This window comes from Canis lupus, chromosome 36 (assembly GCF_003254725.2).
Source record: "Canis lupus dingo isolate Sandy chromosome 36, ASM325472v2, whole genome shotgun sequence".
Taxonomy (NCBI): Eukaryota; Metazoa; Chordata; class Mammalia; order Carnivora; family Canidae; genus Canis; species Canis lupus.
The window spans coordinates 1,086,354-1,106,280 of record NC_064278.1 but is presented as its reverse complement, the minus strand read 5'-3'; the positions used below and the strand labels follow the sequence as shown (position 1 = coordinate 1,106,280).

Here is a 19,927-nt window from a genome sequence, read left to right as displayed (position 1 = left end):
TATTTGAGAGAGAGCTAGAGAAGGGGGTAGGGGCAGAGGGAGAGAATCTCAAAGTAGACTCCCCGCTGAGCATGAAGCCTGACATGGGGCTTGATGTCATGACCCTGAAATCATGACCTGAGCCAAAACCAAGAGTTAGACACTTATCCGACTGAGCCACCCTGGCACCTCATGGGGACTTTTTGTACTTTTAAGTACTATTAACTTACTAAGGTGTCAGGAAACAACAGCAAAGGCTAGAAGAAATCACATCAATCAAGAGCACCATTCGGAGTGAAGCGAGTGTATACTTATCTAAGGTTTCTTTGAAGAGCCCTGTCTCGGGAGACATACAAAAATTGCTCATAGGAAATCCTACCGTTCCTGTCTTAATTCCCCAAATAGAAAACCTTCAGTCATTTTCAATTTGAAGAAAAGTATAGTATATAGAGTTTGTTTTTAGCAACAATCCCATATTGTTCTGAGTCTCTGTCTTTCTGTATATATATTTTAAGATTTTATTTATTTATTCATGAAAGAGAGAGAGCGAGAGAGAGAGGCAGAGACATAGGCAGAGGGAGAAGCAGGCCCCATGCAGGGAGCCCGAAGTGAGACTCAATCCTGGGGCTCTAAGATCAGGCCCTGGGCCGAAGGCAGATGCTAAACTGCTGAGCCACCCAGGGATTCCCCTATCTTCCCATATTTTTAACCGCAGTATGCTTGGAGCCTTTAAGACATCTTCTCATGATCCTGGTACCCATCACCTGATCCTAGATAACTTCTCAAGCTCAAAATTTATCCTGCCTCCTTTATCCATCTGTTGTCAAAATATACCTTTCTATAATTCTCTCCAGTTGATTGCATTAACTAATTTTTGTCTGTGTAGTTAATGATTAATGCTGATAGGCATAAAGAGAATGTCCTAGAAATAAGAGTACTTGGATTTCCTGTGTGGGTGGTAGTTTTGCAAGACTGTATCCTTGAAAGAGAATGAAAAATGGAATAAGACATCCTGGATTTAGTTCTGCTTCCGCCATTTCTAAATTTGTGTAGTTACAGGCATAGTATTCAACTATCCAACCATCTTGAGCTGGAGTTTTCATTAGAAGAATGAGGACAGCAATACCTACAACACATGGTTTTTGCAAAGATTTAATGGGATAATGGATTTGGATATAAATCCATCCTAACAAGTCTCCCCCATAATGTCAAGCTAATATCTTTGCCAGTTTTATTTTATTCCTTTGTGAAAGCATTGATGTCAGCTCAAGGGCTGTTTTCTGCAGAAAAATTCAGATGTCCTTTAACACTGTCAGAATGTTATTTGTTAGTCTGAAGATAAAAGGATGACAGTAAGAGCAACATAATGGCATGTTAAAAGTCTTTGTCAGGGCAGAGAACAAACAAGAACTTCTATTTGTGAGCTGTGTTGTAGGAGTTAATTTGCTTTAAGTTTTGTAAATTTACACCATGTAATTATGCAGTTTGCAAACAAGGTCTTTTGTGCTTTAAAAGCAGAAAATTTTAGATCTGAGGTTAATGTTACTGCCTGATAAAGGGCTTGTAAAGATCATAGAGACAGGGTGCATAAAACCTTCCTTTAGATATTCCATCAAGTCATGGGTCATAAGACTTACAAAGAAGAGAGAGAAGAGTGTATATTTGGAGCCATCTTCCTATTTCCAAGGCACGGAGGTGCCACTCAAAAACACTGTCTATAAATAGACAAGTGACCGAATCATAGGTCTTCTCAAAATGCAAAATGTTCTTCTCAGGGGTTCAGTTAGGCCCAGGAAAACAGTAAGAGCAGCTACCTTCCCACGTCTGAATAGCTCATATTTTTAAAAAATGTATTTTCTTAATTATTTCATGCAGCCAAAATCTCTAGGACTCTTTTCCAAATATACCAGTAATCATGGGGAACTTGTTTCATTGCACACAACGCTGCAGCCATGATTTGGGATAGTGTATTCAAGATGACCTATAGCCTCTAGGATCTCATCCACGTGGGTTAATTCAAGTCAGAATACCCTCTGACAGGTGCAACAAAGGCATTTTGGGGAAGGACATGGCTGTACCGTGTTGACTGATTTTTTTTTTTTTTTTTTTGACGTAAATTTCAAAGGTTACACATAAAGACCAGAGTATTTTTTAATGAAAGCTCTAGTATGCTACTGTGGGGCACCTGGGTAGCTAGGTAAATAAATAAAATCTTTAATAATAAAAAAAAGAAATAGTATTCTAACGTATCAGGTCTACGAAACCACACTTATTTGTACCTCCTTCATTATAAAGTTGCTACTTATTTGAGCACTGGTTTGAAAATTTTTTTTGAGTAAAGGAATGTGACATTTAGCATTTTATCTCCAGATCCCAGGAAAGTGCCTATTACAGTCTTTCTTTCTTTCTTTCTTTCTTTCTTTCTTTCTTTCTTTCTTTCTTTCTTTCTTTCTTTTTTAAGATTCTATTTACTTATTCATGAGAGAGACAGAGAGAGAGGCAGAGACACAGGCAGAGGGAGAAGCAGGCTCCTCGCAGGAAGCCAGACGATAATTTTCTTTTTTCTGGTGTTCTTGTCTGGCTTTGGCATTAGGATAATACTGGCCTTGTAAAAGGTCCCGACGTGGGACTTGAATTCGGACTCCAGGATCACGCCCTGGGCTGAAGGCAGACGCTAAACCGCTGAGCCACCCAGGGTTCTCCACAGCCACTTTCTTAAAATGAATTTCTTAGGAGTAAATGTTATGTAATTCTAAAGCAGGTAATAAATAGTCTTTACTATTGTATTTCTAAAAAATCATTTTAATTCACCTTTCTCTAAATCTCCAAATCTCCAAAGAAGACTTTGAGAGGACCTGCTGGAGCTGCATACAGTATGTCAGGTGCTGATACCCCATATATTTAGTTCCACATGTAAAGACTGTGGTAGAGTAAAAGAAATCCCAGAGCTAAAAATGAGTTCGTATTCTGATATCTTAGTTGATCTCTCTGATCCTCAACTTTCTCATCTGTAAAATGGGGTAGCAAATTCACAAGAAATGTGATAATTTACAAAGTACATAGCAGATGCTCAAGGGACGGTAATAGGTTCAGTGAGCTTAACTCAGGCAAACTAAATGTGTGTTCCACAAGAAAACATTTTAAATATCTTTAAAATATCTTTAAATGATAAAAAAATTCTTTAAAATGAAAAAAATATATTTTTGATTGTATAATGTACTTTACATACATATACGTGTATAGAATTGCATAAACCAGGAGTTGTCATATTTTTGTGTAAAGAGCCAGACAGTAAATATTTTAGGTTTTGTGGGACATATGGTCTCTGTTGCAATATTCAGCTCTGCTACTGTAGTGCTAAAGCAGCCCTAAATAATACATCAACAAATGAGCATGGCTATGTTGTAATAAAACTTTATTTATGGATGCTGAAATATGAATTCTATAGAATTTTCATGTCATAAAATATTATTCTTCTCATTTCCCCCCCAGTCTTTTAGAAACGTAAAAAACATTCTTAGCTTACAGGCCATAAAAACAACAAGAAACCAAACAACAAAAACAAAGCCAACAGGCTGGATTTGTCCCATGGCCATAGTTTGCCAACTTCTGGTATAAACCAAGCCATGTATACTGAATTTATGGGTGGTTTAGGGAATTTTCAAGATTATGATTACTATACAGTTTTCTTCCTTATGTGCTAACTTAATAATTCAACCGCCTTTTGAGAGGTGGATTAATGGTTATTATTAGTGTGTTTGAGCTGCATTAGCACTCAACCCTTATTTGATCTCATTTTCTCTACACCTACTCTCTTGCTGAACTCATCCAGTGTTCTGACCTGAAAATCACCTGCAAATTGATGACTCTCAAATTTATATCTTCAGCCTGAACTTTTTTCTTGAACCCTAGATTCATATTTCAAAAACCTTCTTCAACGTCTCCACCTGGATGTCTAAAGTTGATCTCAAGCTTAATGCGCCCAAAATTAAACTCATGATCTTCCTTCTAAAATTGTTTCTCTCATAGTCTTTCTATCCCAATTCATGGTAACTCCTCTTTCTATTTGTTCAGGCAAAAAACTGATTCATCCTGATTCTTTTCTTTCTCCTACAGCACACATTCAGTCTACCTGCAAATACTCTTGGCTCTATCTTCAAAATATATTTGAAATACAATCATTTCATTTCATCTCATGTTAATATTATTATCATCTATCACTTGAGTTATTGAAATAGGCCCCCAACTGTTCCCATATCCATGCTTCTAAACTTCAGTTCTCTACAGTCTATTCTTTTTTTTTTAATTTTTTATTTATTTATGATAGTCACACAGAGAGAGAGAGGCAGAGACACAGGCAGAGGGAGAAGCAGGCTCCATGCACCGGGAGCCCGACATGGGATTCGATCCCGGGTCTCCAGGATCGCGCCCTGGGCCAAAGGCAGGCGCTAAACTGCTGCGCCACCCAGGGATCCCTCTACAGTCTATTCTTAATATGAGATTCAGAGTAATCTGTTCCAATCTAAGTTAGATCTTGTCACTCCTAGTGTTCAAGACCATCTGAAATAGCTCAATTTCACTCAAGAGAAAATGCTAGAGTTCTTGCTTTGTCCAACATAATGCACTCATAGTCCTTATCTCCTCCACTCCCTCTCCCCCAACCTGCTGGCCTCATATTCCTCAGCTCTTGTCCAGCCCCATGGGTCTCCTTGTTGTTCTTCAGGCATGACAGTCACACCTGTCACACCTGTGTCTGTAATATTGTACTTAATGCTTCTCACATAGATTTTCACTCAAATGTTACTTTCTCAATGAGGCATTCCTGATTACTGATTGATTTCATCCAACATCCCACATCTCCATTCCCCACGCTTTGTTTTTTTTTCCCATGCTTTGTTACTTCATTTTTCTCAATCACATTATCACTATTTGACAAATACTGTACAACTTATCTACTTAAACCACCCTATTAGAATGTAGTCTTTATGAGGTCACAGATTTCCATCTGCCTCTTTTTCACTGTGGTTCTCCCTACTAAAGTAGAATAGTACCTGGTATAGTGGGACTTCAAAATGTATTTATTGAATAATTGAACATTTTAGTGCTGCAATTGTGGTAAATTTTTTTCTTTGTGCATGCCTATATTTCCTATTTAAAAAGTAGAAACAAACGTCAGATCAAGAGACACAAATGTTAAGAGTTAGTCTTGGATAGGTCACCTTATATTTGTGTGAACTTGGGTAAGTTCAAAAGTCTATCATATGAATTTTTGTCTGTATGACTAAAACAAGATAAAGTGATATATATTAGAGTACCTGGATGGCTCAGTCAGTTAAGCATTTGCCTTCAGCTCAGGTCGTGACCCCAGGATCCTGGGATGGAGCCCCACATGAGGCTCCCTGCTCAGCGGAGAGCCTGCTTCTCCCTCTCCCTCACCCTCTGCCTCTGCCTCTCCCCCTGGCTTGTGGGCTCCCTCTCTCTCTCCTTCACTCTCTCTCTGTCAAATAAATAAAATTAATAAATATTTAAAAAACAAAATTATATCTTACATATGTGTATATATATGCAAGTGTATATTTATGTGTATACAAAGTATATATACATATATAATGAAGTAAAATGATAATCTATGACTGCCTCGCATGGATTATTTTGAGGATAAAATATAATAAGCATTTTTGAAAAAATATTTTGAACTATTAAATGCTATTCAACATGAGATCATTATAAAGAGGTTACTATATATATTTCTACTAATCATTTTAGGATAAGCAATAGATCCAATTATATTCACATGTTTATTTCTGTTCCATGGACTATATAAGCTGAGCTTAATGAAGGACTCATTTTGAATCTCAACTCAATTTGATGGTATATTGATTTTTTTTCTTCAGCTATGGAAGAAGAAGGAGAAGTCTTGAAAAATTTCAATTTTACCATCAATATCAATACAGTACATCAGGTGACATAAGAAACAATGAAAAAGAAATGAATTGGAAAATATTTTATTAAGTTGAAGTCATTAATGAAACAATGTCAAGCAGCATTAAAAGCCAAATAATCTTCCTGTGCTGTGTTTAAAGAATATATGTGTCATATCCATGAAGAAGGTTGAGAAGGAATGAAGGGGTTCAAGGATGATTAGTGGAGTTGCAACTAGAAGATAGGGGATGAGGGAAACTTGGTCTCCTAACCAAGTTAGAAAGTTAGGGCAATGGAAATGAATCTGCCAAGAGATTGACAATGGGAATAACATAATACTACATGCTGGCTGGCTTAGGAAGTCTCAACAGGTTCTATTACTTAAAAGCCACAAACAATATTCCAATGCTTTCCACATCTATCATTCTGCGAGATAGCTCATTTTAAAATCAGTTTGTATAATAATCATCCAATGTACCTGCAAAATATTCTTGTGATAAACATAAAACATATGTTTACAAGGCATATATTGCAACTGAAAAAGTATATTCTATCTAACAATAAACCTCTAATAGATTGAATATAAAAATCCCTTCTGGGCAGCCCAGGTGGCTCAGTGGTTTAGCACTGCCTTCAGCCCAGGGTGTGATCCTGGGGTCCCGGGATCAAGTCCCATGTCTGGCTTCCTGCATGGAGCCTGCTTCTCCCTCTTCTTGTGTCTCTGCCTCTCTCTCTTTCTGTGTCTCTCATGAATAAATGAATAAAATCTTTAAAAAAAATCCCTTCCAACCACTGGGAAATAAGCCATCCATCTGAGAAACTCTGGTGTACACAGAAAGAAGGCTTAGGCCCCAAAACTATTCCCAACAAGTTTTTACCACTAAACAATGTTCAAATCATTCCTTGGAAATCAGAATTTAAATAAATAACTGGCAAAAAAAATCAATAATTGGTAATGTGGAGGGCGAGAAAATTAAGGCCATTCCACTTTAAGTTCAGCTTTAGCACACGTCCAGCCATCCCAGGCCCCGGTGAATAAGAGCTGAACTTCACCTTACTTCAGTTACAGGAAAAAAAAACAAGTTTACAGCTTAATGTCCTAGAAAGCCCCACATTAGAATAAAAACTGAGCCCAAGCCAAGGGCAGGAAGCCCCTATTAGAATGAGAACAGAGCTCAATGCCCTTGAAGGCCCCTATCAGAATGTAAACAGAACTTGAGGGATTCCTCCCCCCCCCCCCCCAGGTCCCGGAGACCAGCCCATACAACTCAGTTGAAACCCCCCTCGGGGTCCAAGTCCCTGCTCCGTTGTGTGGGGTACACTTGGACCCAAGCTCCAGCTCGTAAATCAACCCTGGTGTGTTTGCATCGGGGTCGGCTCCTCGGGGTTTCTCGGATTCGCGATCTTGGGCACAACAGGTAAAACCTAATTGTTTAAAATCCATCGTTACTAAAGTATGTATTAATTTGTGTGTGTGAACTGAACACAATTCAAAGCTAAAACTATCTCTAACCCTGTAGAGATTTGACTATCTCTAGTCAAATATGTTTGTATCTAGGCTGGAGAAGAAATCCTGCAATTTCACTCCAAATAATGAGATATTTCAAACATCTCATTGTGCCACAATACTTATTAAGGAGGATGGTAAGTACTGGACTATATCAGGACATTTTAATGCTAGTTTAAAATACGTTTATTGGGATCCCTGGGTGGCCAGCGGTTTGGCGCCTGCCTTTGGCCCAGGGCACGATCCTGGAGACCCAGGATCGAATCCCACGTCGGGCTCCCGGTGCATGGAGCCTGCTTCTCCCTCTCTCTCTCTCCCTGTGACTATCATAAAATATACATACATATATATATATATATATATATATATATATATATATAATCTCTCTCTCTCTCTCTATATATATATAGAGAGAGAGAGAGAGAGAGAGTCATTGCAAAAAAAAAAGGGCTTGCTAATTACCCAAAGTTCCTCCAAAATATTTTTTAATATTTTATTTATTTATTCATGAGAGACACACAGAGAGAGAGAGAGAGGCAGAGACACAGGCAGAGGAAGAAGCAGGCTCCATGTAGGGAGCCCGAGGTGGGACTAGATCCCAGGTCTCCAGGATCAGGCCCTGGGTGGAAGGCGCGCTAAACCGCTGAGCCACCCAGGCTGCCCTCCTCCAAATTTTGATCAAATTATACAACACTATTACCTCTGTTAAAGAGTAAAGCAAGTCCGAAAGCCTAAACAAGCTATTATATATAGAATATACAGAAGATAATGATAGATATACCTATTGCATATTAGTTACTCTTTGGTTTTGAAACATCTTGTATTAATATAAGCTATGACAAAGCAACATTAGTATGATGCATTTGAAAATTAGGTTCAGAGAGTAAGTTAAATGACAGCAGGGTTTGTGCCTGATTTTGCCCATGACTGAGTGCTTAGGTGTGTGGTAGGTGCTCAGAAAATATTTGCCTAATAAATGAATAATTTTTACAACCATCTTATCTTTGACCAATTACCTTAGTCCTCAGGTGCATCATGTACTTCTCATTCATTAAAAACATCGTATGTAATAGCAATTTATATTAGCCATGCCTTTTATTTTCTTTATTCTGATTCTTTAACATCTGGGACTTTGTTGACCTTGAATGGACTGACCCTCCTAGAGTCCGTTTATTTCTGGAAATAGTAAGCAACCTACCAGGGAGCATTCCTGTCAAGTGTAAACCAACCAATACAGAGCCCACAGCCCAGTGACCTCTTCTACAGTGCTCTCACACTTTTATAGGGCTTTCCAGGGGCCAAATATCCACTTACCCTAACCACCCAGAGCTAGGTACCAGATGACAAGGGACAGTCCCTATATACTAGAGCCTGATGAAAACATTAAAATAGTTAATCCTAGTCCTGCTCACCCTGAAGTGCCTGTTCTGTCCCATGGAAATCACAACAGAGGCTCTTGTACTAACACACTGCCTCATTCCCTCTGCCTCCTGTCTTTCCCCAAGTGGCCCCCCTATGTTGTGCCTGTTTCTAGGGATCTGTGAGTTCTGACAGTCATTTTCATCATACCTGATTAAAACAAATCTCTGTGAGAAAAGGTTTCATTCAAATTGTGGGCAAATGAAACAGAACTCCACATTTGGAAAAACAAATGATCTCATGAAAACAATGGGCAAGTCCTCACCAATGAAGTTAGCAAAGATTTTAGGTTAGTCATTCTGAGTATAATTTGGTGCTAACTTTCTACTCTGGTAAGACATTTTGGTACCACTTAAATCAATACTGCAAAAAGTAACTTGTGACAGAAAAAAACAAAAACTAGCTAAAATGCCTAATGAAACAGAATGATGTCAATAATGTATATTAATTGATAACATACTGTATCTTCTATGGAAATGTATAATATATTTTCAAAGAAAAATATAAAAAATATAATTCTACATTTGCAACAAAATATTTATTTGCTTATTCATATAACAAAGACTGGAAGGCTAAACACTGAAATGCTGAATGAGTACCCTATGTTGTGAGTTCATGGGTTCACGGGTGTTTTAAATACTTTGATATAAAAATTTTAAGTATTAAAAGATAGAGAAATTAGGGATCCCTGGTGGCGCAGCGGTTTAGCGCCTGCCTTTGGCCCAGGGTGCGATCCTGGAGACCCGGGATCGAATCCCACGTCAGGCTCCCAGGTGCATGGAGCCTGCTTCTCCTTCTGCCTGTGTCTCTGCCTCTCTCTCTCTCTCTCTCTCTGTGACTATCATAAATAAATAAAAATTTAAAAAAAAAAAAAAAAAGATAGAGAAATTAAATTATGTACCTATAAATCTAGGTGTAACAAAAGCGAACATTTTACCATATTAGCTTCAGATCTCTTTTTTAAAAAATAAAACATTATAAATACAGCTAAAATACCCTCTTCCTTAACTCCCTCCCTATAATCTACCCATAGAGCAATTATCTTCCATATACTTTTTTTTTTTTACAGTTTCAATGGCAAATAAATATTACTTTGGAATTAGGAAAACCAAATTAAATTTGTCTGGTGTGGAATTGTAATACCTCTTCATACTGAACTAATGTTAATATGCATCACTATTTTATTTTTTAAAGATTTTATTTATTTATTCATGAGAGGCACAGAGAGATAGAGAAGCAGAGACACAGGCAGAGGGAGAAGCAGGCTCCATGCAGGGAGCCCGATGTGGGACTGGATCCCTGATCCCGGGATCAGGCCCTGAGCTGACGGCAGGCGCTAAACCACTAAGCCCCCCAGGCGTCCCACCCAGATGGCTTTTAAAGCATCAAACCAGAAAATAACTTCAATATCCTGAGCCAATTAGGACTCCTGCCCCAGGGATTTACCGGTTAGGTGAACCAAAAAGTCCTGGCATCAGGAAGTTCCATTCTGGGGTAATGACTTTGTTAACTTGAAATAATTTCACTGTAGTTCCTTTAGTAATAAATAGTGGGACATTAACATTTTAAACAACTGAATGCCAAGCTGTAATCACTCCCAAGAAATTTTAATCAAAAAATAAATTTGACCATTCTCTAACATTACAATTATATGGACAAAACTAGTTGTTTTATTAAGTTTGCTTAGACAAAATAAATTGTCCAGGATCTCCAAATTCTAATTTGAATTTTAAAAGCACCCTTAAATATAACCTCACCTTAAACAAAACGCTCCCCCTATAGGGTAATGTTGCATTCCTTTGGTGCTTAATAGCAGAAGTTCTACATGTGAAATAAACCCAATTGATGATTGGAAATGTAAATTGACCCCTGTGGTCTCAACAAAACGAGAGCCAAGAATATCCTTCATTAGAGTGCAGCAGTTATCCTCCAAGCGCACGGGCTCTGTGCCTGGGTTGACAAAGCTTTCTGGTTTTCCTGAAGGGTTGGCCAGGAGAGGGCCACTTTTAAAAGAGAAGCAAAAAGTTTATTGCTTTTGACTTCACAAACTGCACCTCTTATTTAATTTAAAATATTTCTACCACCATCCATTCCAGTTACCCCTCACAATCAGTTCTTTTAATCCCAAACCCAACGAGAGCTAATTTAACCAATTAGACTTCTAGATGTGCTCGGTAGTTCCAAACGCAGCTGGCATTCCATTCCTTCAATCCACCATTCTTGTTATTCAGCCCTTCGGTATTATAATATATTTGTCATTCATCCTGTGCATATATGCTCTTTTACAGCCATTATCTATGTTATTCATCTCAGAATCCCTAAGGCTTTTAACGAATTAAAGTACCAAGTAGATAATTAATGAACAGACGCTATAAGACATAAATGTAGACTTAAAGGTGATATAAGGCATAAAGGAAATTGTCAGATTATGAAAAAACTTAGTTCTTTTATTTTACCATTTATCTCAATATTTTACCTTCTAATGATTTATACTAAGGATGGGCAAAGATTTAGTTCCAAGACATTCATTTCTATGTTGCTTATGGCATATTTAAAATGGCCTACAATTCTAGTAATTAGAGTTTGAATAGTTTTGAGTAATCTACATAATCTAATCTAATACAGTCATAATTAATGAAGTATAAATATAATTTCTGAATGAGAAAATGTTCAAGGTATATAAGTTGTTTTTCTTTTTTTCTATCTAGAGATTAGAATAATATATATAAAATGTTCACGGCAATTATTATTGGTATTAAAGCTGCAGTTATTTCTCATTGCCTTTTTTTTTTTAAGATTTTATTTATTTATTCATGAGAGACACACAGAGAGAGAGGCAGAGACACAGGCAGAGGGAGAAGCAGGCTCACGCAGGGAGCCCGATGTGGGACTTGATCCGGGGACCCCAGGATCACGCCCTGGGCCGAAGGCAGAGGTTCAACCACTGGGCCACCCAGGGGTCCCTCATTGTCTTTTTAAAAATATTTTTTATTTCAAATTTCCCACATGGCCATTCATTTTATGATAAAATATGAATTATTAAAATGATCAAATAAAATGGTTTAGTGATTAAAGTGATTATTTTTAGCCAGTAGCTCGAGTGTGCATTAAATGCACAAATTCTTTATCTAGAAAGCTTTATTCTTTGAGAGAAATACAATTATATTTTTCCGTTTCAAAATAATAGTGTTTAGCATTGGTCATTTGTTGACATACTCATTGAAGGAAGTAAAGAAATTTGCAAGTCCCTAATTACACAGTCATATTTTCCAGAAAATTGTCCTACTTTCCCCTGTTATTTCCTATTATAATATTAATTGTGAATTCAATTGAAATAGCAATGAATTCTTTCTATCTCTGCTTAACTATGAAAGAAACGCCAAAAAAAGTTTCAAAATATCAGTGTTGAGCCGACTCCTTCTGGTGGTAAATCAGTACCTCCCGCTCGTGTAAAGGCAAGTGGCAGCTTACCCCTTCTCCTAGACAAATTGAAATGATGAAGATCTCTCCCTGATAAAGGAAAAAGTGAGTTGTTGTCCTACCAAATCAGCAAATGGCAGCGGATGCTTCCTGTGAAACCAGCCTTTTGTTTTAAGGAATGCAGCTCATCTAGTGTCTTTGCTTGGGTAAGAATCTCGGCAGGTAACCCTAACCGCCCCCCCCCCCCCAAAGGCCTTCACCTGCACTGCAGCACCTGGCAAGGCCCCACAGCCCGAGCTCGAGCTCGCGGCGGGCGGGCGCTGCCCAGCGCGGGCCACCGGCCACCACTCCCGTTGTTTTTGAACTTTCATTGTGATGGTTCCTCAGGGACATTTCTTTTTTCTGCTCTTTCATAGAATGTTTAAATATTCCATTCTATATCCTTACAAATGACATTCTAGAAGATCCCCATAAGATTTTCTTTGCCAAAAACAGAGAAATAAGATGTTTTTTCATTCCACTAATGTTCAAGATATGATTCCTCAAGCTATTCTCAAATTTTTGAAATCATTACTCCTATTATCTTGAGAGTTTTTTTTCTGCCTGCACTTATGAAAAATCATAGGATACCGTAGCCTTCTACACACTGTAAGTTCATTATGGATTCTTATAACATCCACCGAGATAATTCACTGATGTCCGAGAAATCAATAAACACCCTTTAAACTGAATTGGAACTAGAAGCATTTTCAGCCCTGGAAAAATTTAAGCTGTAAATAAATATGACACAGTGAACAATGTGGTTTTTCACATCTAGCCCCCACAATCCCTGCACCAGAACTTTTCCTTGGGGTCCCCATTTCAAACAAAAGCAATTACCATCCACCCACTTGTTTGCATCAGAAAACTCACAGTCATCGTTGACTCCTTTCCTCTCTGAATGTAAAGCTTTTTTTTTTTTTTTTAGATTTTATTTATTTATTTAAGAGAGCGACAGAGCATAAGCAGAGGGAGAAGTACAGGGAGAAGCAGGCTCCCTTCCTGTTGGAGCAGGAGCCCCAGGCAGGACTCAATCCCAGGATCCTGAGATCACGACCTGAGCTGGAGGCAGACACTTCACCCACTGAGCCACCCCGGGTACCCCCGAACTTAAAGCTTTTAAATGATCCACCTCCGAATTATTCCTGGACTTTGTGTACATCTCTCTATTCTCACTACTATACCAGTTTAGGCCATCGACAGCATTGAGCCTTGTTCTCCACCACTGACACCTTGCAGCCTCCAACCTCATGCCCGCTCCAGTTCTTCTACCAAATTAACAGCAGACAGATCTCTCAAAATAAAATGAATTCACTTTCCACTTAGGTTCTTCAATGGCACCCGTGCCCTGTGAGATAAATTCTTCACTGCTGTGTAACTCTTCCAACCATATCGAATTTCTCACTTTCAGCTCCTGGAAAGCATCATGCTTTCTCTTAGTTCTCTACAGTGACAGACTTTAATCTTTCTGTCAGAAAAACTCCATTTTCCCACTAGTCTCCTTTTTTCCCTGGCTACCTTCAGCTCATCATTCAGGTCTCTGCGTAGAAATCACTTCACTCAGAAGAGTGCTCTGACCTCCTAAAACTATTTTCTGAAGGCTTCCTCTGTGTCCAGCTGTACATTCTTCCAGCCTGCACCCTACTTTTCAACTGTATCCTACCTGCTTATTTACTTGCCTTTACTTACCTCTACGGGGTAACAGGAATGAGAACAGGAGTATGACTTTATGTTCAACATTTGTTAAAAGGAGGGGGATTCATTCAAGATTTCACAGCAAAAATTATTCATATACATTTCATTACAACTTCAATTTATTGTCAGATGATTAGAACTACCTGATTTTCTTCCAGCCCAGGCTTGCTTAAACTCCTTACCCCTATCTTGAGTACCTTACATAATGTCATCATTCCAAAGACATCACACTTCTTTAATGTTGTTCCAATTTTTTCCCCTCTCCTTTCAGAGGCTGAGATTTTTCTGCCTTCTGTACAAATACAAATACAAATACAAATCCATTTCTCTCTCACAAGCAAGGTTCCTGTTTTATAGCTGACTCCTTCCAATGCCCAAGCAGCAAGGATGTTAAACTTAATAACAGACTTCTAGAACCCTTCTTCATAATGGCCTTTGTTGGAGAAGCCCTCTCTTTCCTGTATCCCTTCCATAAATGCACCCATGTGACTAGAAAGCATTGTTGCAGGCGAAAAACCCTCACTTGCTCAGCACCAGGTTGAAGCAGCTGTACAGCCTTCCATTATTACCATAGTTTCTGAAGACTAAACTCATGTGGCTTTCCTTTTCCCAAACGTCTCTATTCTCTGCCATGTACTCAAGCCCTCTCCTTTCCTTGCCCCTCAGAGCATACTTAATACTAATGGGTCTGAAAGGAAAGTTTAAAACAGTATAATTTTTCAAGAGTCAGAATTTCTTGAGGCCCTACTAAGTCTTAGGCGAGGAGCCTGGCAAGTCTTGGTAATATGAAAAGGAAAAGATAAGCTTCCTAAAACTCTCCCTTGTTGGAGGCTGGGCCTGGGGCAAGTCTTGGTAATATGAAAAGGAAAAGATAAGCTTCCTAAAACTCTCCCTTGTTGGAGGCTGGGCCTGGGGTCCAGGCAGATTCACAAACAGATCATTGCAAAGCACTGTGGCATTTAAATCCAAGGTTTGAGCAATTCTACAGAAGCGTTGGCAATGGAGTGATTGATTTGGTTGGGAAAAATTAGGAAAGGGAACTGTGAGAAGTAGGAAGGCTTCTAAAAGGACAGAACACAACTATGTGCTCTGGAAAGATGTGTGATTAAATAGATTCCTTATTTTTTTCATTCTCCTTCTGTTGTCAGATAAAAACAAAAACAAGACTAATGAATTTTCTGCATTTGCCTGTAGGTTGAAATATCATTTCATAAATTTCCCCTGTTTCAACAGACACCTCACCACTAAGCTGCCCTGGGGGAGGGAAGTACAGGACGCAACTCTGGATGAGTGTGAGTGTGAGCACCAGTAAGGCAGCCCAAGCCGGCCCCGGGGCCTCTCTGATGCTGGCTGAGCACCTAGAAAAGGCAAATGTGTTATCACAAAGAAGCCCTTCAGCTGGTTTGTTTGAATTCTCTGCATCTAGAAAATTGGGTCCAGTAAAGAATACGACTTTAAAAAAAGATATCTCATTTGTAAACCATGAGGCAGAGCTTCATTTGATTAGATCCTCAGGTTTTCTGTGGGGTACTTAGGAGGAAGTCATCCTTCCCATTTTACAGATAAGCTGCTGCGCCTCCATAAAAGTCAAGGATTTACCAAAACTAGAGAAGTCTTGTAAAATCAGGGCTTGGGTTATCTAGCTACAAAGTCTGTGTCTATGTTCCTCATTTCTAGACGTGGCAAGATAGAAAGCTATCTATTTTGTCTCTAACACTACATTCACACACACACACACACATATAGAATTCATATTTATAGTCACTTAACAATGAACCTAATTCTTTTTAATATAACCAAACACTGGCTTTTCTCATAGGTCATAATGTCTGAAGCAATTTATTTGCTGGAAAATATTGGGTAATTAGACAAATTGTAAATTCATGTGTTAAATGTGCTTGAATCAATAAACATTATTTTTATTCATCTGTTCATTCATTCATTCAACCTCTTGTCTATTCTCCTGTGCACATACAGGACAGCATTTGTGCCAGGTACTGGGCAAAGATATATGAACAAATCAAAGTCCTCACCCTTGAGGATCTCCTAACTAAGTAAAAGATATAAAGAAAAGCACATAGTTATAAATGCAATTTTAGGTACCTAGATAAAGTATCATAGGAGATGATTCAGCACAAAGGTAAAAGTTGAACAAGATTTTGAAGGCATTTTTCAGATGAATAAAGCATAAGGGTATTCTGGGCTGAAATAAGAGCATATATAAAGATACAAAACTGTTAGCCAAGTATGAGAAACATGGTATTTTGAATGCTAAACCCAAGAAATAAGAATTTTAAATATTTTCCATAAGATAAAATAAATTATTTAAGCCACTACTACTGCATTGAAACCCAAAATAGATCACATAGAGACAGCACATAGCTGCTGTTTAAATTGTTCAAACCAGTCAAATGAATTTCTTCCTTAATGAAGATTGCCTTAGGCATTTGCCTCCAGAGCTCCTGTCTCTTTCACAAATAACACGTTTACCTTTCTCTGCTTCTGTAGCAAAAAGCAGCTATCAATTTATTCCAAGAGCTAGATGTTGTAGTTTTAAAGACAAAATTAAAGGTGTTTCAAATTAGTTCTCACTACTTGGGGACAGATGTTCACATGGTAAGACCTCCAAGTTGTTGATAAAGACAGGTAACATTCAGAGTATAAAAAATAACACATAAAGATTACATTCAATTCAATCATATCTTCACTTTCTTTAAACTGACTTTCTAGAAATTTATTTCCATTAAATTTCTAGAGGAGTTGTTATTTGTAATGAAAATGATATTTTTGAAAAATAGAGCTACAGGGACATTTCTAAATTAAATAATTGTAGTTGTTTAATAGATTTTTTCCTACCATAGATTATTTCAGAGATAACCTTATCAAAATCTTGCCACATATTTTCTCTCCATTTTCAAAACCTTACATTATTTTGTCTCATGTGTAGCCAATGCCTTGATTAAAGTTTTATTTTGCATTTCATTTTAATAACGAAATAGTGTTATAAAGTGAATATTTATGATGAGCTCTAAGTTTTTCTTTAAGTCCTCATAATGACAAAATAACAAGGTGCCCAGGCATGTTAATGACTTCAATCCTACTTTTGTCATATTTTTTGTCCTTGCCACTCTTCCAGCCAAGACAAGGGATTGTGGAAGAAAAAAATATTGTGTATTGCAATTATTTTGAACTTACATTATTAGAAAGGGAGGAGGATTTAAAAACAATGAGAGTTATGGTAAGGGGAGGGATAAGATTACTTTGTTTGAATTTAGGTCATACTTGTTATTTAAAGTCATACTTTAGGTCATTTTATTTTATGAACCCATAAAATGTCATGTGAGCTATAATGTGTAACACAGCTGAACTTGATGTCAAATGGGGTTTAGAGTAAGGTGTGAATTTTTGATCCATGGTGTGGAATGGTCTGAGTGAAAAGATTAATATTCCTACTGAGATACATTTCAGAGATTTCTGGAAGAGTTGAATGCCCAAACTACTGGTTCCTGGATACACAGAAGCAGAGGAAGCTGGGAATCAGACTACCTTCACTCTTACTTGACCATAGCATAATGGTTTAATAGAAAAAAAAACATGTATATATTGGGGGAAGGAGATTATTAATATCTGTCTTAATTTTACCATTTTCACTTTGGCCAACAGGTGAGGGAACATGAGAATTTTATATTAATTCCATTACCTTTGTGGTTTTTTTCCACCTCCAGCTGTGCAAATTTTTCCACCTCCAGCTGTGCAAATTTGATTGGGATCAGCCTCAAATACTCACAGAGCATGTTATGCTAATGGTGGATTTCTTAGGCCCAACAAGCAGGAACAGAGGCTCTTATCTCCTTAGCATTTCCTGCTTGCTTGTGGTTAGTGAACATGTGCTGGTCATTCTTTCTGCTCTCAAGTCTGTGTGTGTTTTAATTTCCTCTGACTGGGTTCCTAGATAAGATTGTATCTTCTCTGGAATCTTGCTATCAGAATGGGTACACTAGATCTGCCTGGCTCTATTAAGTGATCTTTGTTTCTCATTTAGCTTTTTTTTATTATTGTTGTTGTTGTTGTTTGTATATTCCTGACAGGAAATAATTAGCTAAGATATAAAGGGGGGTGGTAAGTTTAGATATGAGAACTTCACTATGGCTTCTATTTCCAAAAACATGGGAGACTAGATGTCCAGAGAAACCACATTGACCTAGTCCAATAGCAAGAAAACACCTGCTACCTATTAAAAAAAGATTGATGAATTTTATTTTAAAGATTTTATTTATTCATGAGAGACACAGAGAGAAGCAGAGACACAGTCAGAGGGAGAAGCAGGCTCCCTGCAGGGAGCCCGATGGGGGACTTGATCCCGGTCTCCAAGATCATGGCCTGGGCCAATTGCAGTTGCTAAACTGCTGAGCCCTCCAGGTGTCCCAAATTTGACTATATTTTTAAAAACCCTTCAATTAATCAAACTTAAGGTGACTAAAATCACAAGCCATAAACTGGGTGAAAATATTTTCAATATCTATAAATAACAAAGAATGTAGACGGAATAAACAAAGAATACCTTAAAATCAATAAAAGATCAAAAATTTAAAAATTAACAAGATTATAAGCAAGCTTTTAAGAAGAAATATTGATGGCCAACAAATAATTGATGCTCAACCTCATTAACAAAATGACTACATGGAAAATTGATACATAAATACCAATTGCATTTTTACACAGTACTGATAATCAGCAAAATATAAAAACATTTCCATGTTACACTATTTTAAAGCCTGAAAATACCAGTGTTGGTGACGGTGTTGGATCAATGGGAACTTTGTGGGCAGTAATCCACTGGTGAGACAACTTTGGAAAAACACAAAGATTTATCTGATTAAAAAAAATTGAACTTGCTCAGTAGTTTCACCCCTAAGACCATACCATAGATTAGTGCTTTTAAAACCTTAATAGCCACAGAACAATATAATAAGATGTAGATTCTGATCCAGTGGCTCTAAGGTGAGGTATTTGTAATAAGCTCTAGGTGATGCTGCTATTGCAGGTCCACGGACCACACACTTTCAGTAGCAAGCCCCAGAGAATCTCGGCTACCTGTACAACAGGAGTTTTGTAAAAGAATGTTCATAGCAGCACTATTTGCAATAAGAGACAATTGAAGACAATCCAAATATCCATATTTGGTAGCAGGAATAAACACTTAATGATACAGTTATACCAAAAAACACTAGACAGCTATGAAAATGAACTATAGGGATAAATATTAGAAACATCATATTGAGCTAAAATGTATGTTCCAGAAGAATACTTACAAAATACTTCCAGTTATGAAAAAGATCAAAAACAAGCAAATAAACATGTATGTGGTAAAAACTGGCACGGGTTGAAGGAAAAGACTATCACAAAATTGAGGATAGCATTCAACTCCAACAGCAAGACCCTCAAGACAATGCAGTTAAGAAAAGGCACAAATGGACACCTGGGTGTCTCAATCGGTTAAGCATCCAACTCTTGGTTTCGGCTCAGGTCATGATCTCAGGGTCATGGGACTGAGCCCCACACTGGGCTCTGTGATCAGCACCAAGTCTGCTTCTCCCTCTCCCTTCCCCTTTCATTCTCTCTCTCTCTCTCTCTCTCTCTCTCAAATATATAAATAAATAAATGAAATCTAAAAAAAAAGAAAAAAGAAAAGGCACAAGGTGCTTTTAAGGTGCAATCAGTACCTAGTTTTTATTTTTATTATTTTTTTAAAAGATTTTATTTATTTATTCATGAGAGACACAGATTGAGGCACAGACGCAGGCAGAGGGAGAAGCAGGCTCCATGCAGGGAGCCCGATGTGGGACTCGATCCCGGGTCTCCAGGATCAGGCCCTGGGCTGAAGGCGGTGCTAAACCATTGAGCCACTCAGGCTGCCCTAGTTTTTTAAATAGCATGTTGGGTACA

At 37.9% G+C, this 19,927-nt stretch overlaps 1 protein-coding gene and 1 long non-coding RNA gene across 6 annotated transcripts in view; one reads left to right on the top strand and one right to left on the bottom strand.

Annotated features, from left to right (window-relative positions):
* The window catches only part of GALNT13 (polypeptide N-acetylgalactosaminyltransferase 13), a 541,363-nt gene that overhangs the window by 107,518 nt on the left and 413,918 nt on the right, over nt 1–19,927 (bottom strand). The window lies entirely within an intron of this gene.
* The window catches only part of LOC112674750 (uncharacterized), a 40,754-nt gene continuing 27,981 nt past the window's right edge, over nt 7,155–19,927 (top strand). The window contains exon 1 of the long non-coding RNA XR_003145564.3: nt 7,155–7,319. This is a non-coding gene — a long non-coding RNA (uncharacterized LOC112674750). The remainder of the gene's footprint in view (nt 7,320–19,927) is intronic.